This window comes from Rhinatrema bivittatum, chromosome 1, assembly GCF_901001135.1.
Source record: "Rhinatrema bivittatum chromosome 1, aRhiBiv1.1, whole genome shotgun sequence".
NCBI lineage: Eukaryota > Metazoa > Chordata > Amphibia > Gymnophiona > Rhinatrematidae > Rhinatrema > Rhinatrema bivittatum.
The window spans coordinates 640,305,174-640,307,764 of NC_042615.1; positions in this window are offsets into that span (position 1 = coordinate 640,305,174).

Consider the following 2,591-nt stretch of genomic DNA (forward strand, 5'->3'; position numbering starts at 1 on the left):
TTTTCCCAACACAATTCGGTTTCAGGAAAAACTTTAGTACGGGAAACTTTATTATTAGCACTAACAGATACGGTACTAAGGGGTTTTGACAGTGGACAAAGCTACCTCCTAATATTACTTGATCTCTCGGCCACTTCTGACACAGTTAACCATACTATACTTCTCAACAGATTAGAAGAAATTGGAATAACTGGAACAACTTTGCAATGGTTTAAATCACTTCTGGAAAACCGTTCATATATAGTGTAAATTAATAATGTAAGGTCAGATAAAATTACCCTTGATACAGGAGTTCCGCAAGGCTCCTCCTTATCAGCTACTTTGTTCAATGTGTATATGTTACCATTGTGCCACCTGCTAACCGGGCTAGGCTTAACACATTTTATCTATGCAGACGACATTCAAATTCTAGTCCCAGTAAATGATACACTCAAAGGCATATAAACTGACAGCTATATATCTAAATATTATTAAGCAATGCTCACACATATGAGACTAGTCCTAAACGTTAATAAAACTGAGATCACTGTACCAGACAAAAAAAAAAAAAAAGAGGAACCTCTTCCTGACATATCATATGAAAACAATATAACGATTAAACCATCAGATCAGACTAGAGATCTTGGTATAATTATAGACACAGAGCTCAATCTAAAAAAACATATCACAGCGAAAGTTAAAGGCGCTATGGTAAACTGATGACACTGAGGCGATTGAAACCATTATTAACGGATGAAGATTTCAGAACAGTGCTGCAGTTATTAATTTTCTCGAGTACTGATTATTGTAATTCCCTGTTACTAGGACTACCAGCCTCAACAATACGCCCTTTACAAATATTACAAAATGCTGCAGCAAGGGTACCAACTGAGTCAAAAAAGAGTGATCATATAACACCTATCTTGCCAAGACTTCACTGGTTACCTATAAAATATTGCATCCAATATAAAGTACTCTGCATTTTACATAAAATTATTTATGGAAAAGAAACTGACTGGTTGAATACAGCAATTCATCTACATAAACCCCAGAGAAACCTGAGATCAGCTAATAAAGGGCTTCTAACAATACCATCGGTAAATTCAGCACATCTTAGTCAGGTCAGAGATCGAAGTATTTCCCTGGCCGGCCCTAAGCTGTGGAATGAGCCTCCTACTGAGTTAAGGATCCAAGCGGATAGGAAATCTTTTAAAAATAATTTGAAAACCTGGCTTTTTGGAATTGCGTTTGGAGGACTGACTGAGAACTATTTTAACTAAGTACCATTTTAAGTATTTATTAATATAACATGAAGCAGCCAGCTTTTTCAACTGAGAGTGAGAGATATAAAAGCACTTAAATATCATGTATTTTATTATGAATGCATTTTATTGTGTTTTGTTTAATTTAATCTATTTTTAAGGAGTAAGTGCATATTATCTGGTTATTTTTTTTGGTTTATTTACATTTTATGCTTGGAAACCGTTGTGATGGCCAGTCTGAATGACGGTATATAAGAATTTTATTAATAAATAAATGATAAAATGAGGACAATGAGGGGGGGAAAAAACTGAAAGAAGCAGCTGTAAAGGTCAAGAGTTTACATCAGGCATGGACATTATTTAAACACACCATCTTGGAAGCCCAGGCCAAACATATGCCACTTATCCAAAAAAAGTAGAAAAAAGGCCAAATAACTGCCGGCATGGTTAAAAGATGAGGTGATGGAGGAAGTGACATCATCGGTCTCTAATGGACATCTATGCTTTCTCTCCACTCCTTTCCCGGGTTTTCAGCATTTATACCTACACACTCCAGATTTTAAAAGCATGAAATACACAAATAGCAGCCTTGAAACTACTGCGATTATGACCTGCAAGAAAAAGCAGATGGATCTGAAACAATTCTCGTTTGATGCGAGTGGATCAAGATATGAGGCCTTGAACAGCCTACCCACAGTGGCATAAGACATGCAAGAAGCCAAAACGGAAGACACTGTTTCCCAGCGAAAGTGGAATGGCGGACACTAAAAATAAATAAAAAGACTTTGATAATTGGTTTCTTGATATTAAGCAAGATATCTGCTCTTTAAAGGAAGAATTTTGTGCGACTACAGCCAATCTCCAATCAGATTTCCTAGATTTGGGCAAGAGGGAAGAAGACGTGGAGGCCCTACTCAAAGATCAAGGGACTAAATTATCCTCTATCACTACAGAAGTGGCTGAACATAAGAAACAGGAGGAAATGGTATAAAAAATGGAGGAGGACTTGGAGAATAGATTGTGAAGATCTAATCTATGGATTCGGGGGCTCCCAGAAACGCCAGAAAATGCTAATGCTATGCAAGTGGTGCAATGGATTTGCTCCGCACTACTTTCCGCAGCGGCAGAACCTGGAATAGAGAATACACAGCAAGATATGGTAATAGAAAGGGCGCTTAGGGCTCTAGGGAATACCCCACGGAACGCTCCAAGAGATATTAGTGCCTGCTTTCATAGTTTCCTGATGAAAGAAGATATTATGCATTGTGCTAGAAAGTCGAGCCCATTCTCCTGGGAAGGCACGAGCTGGTATTCTATGACATGTCCCCAGGCACACTAAGAAGAAGAGAA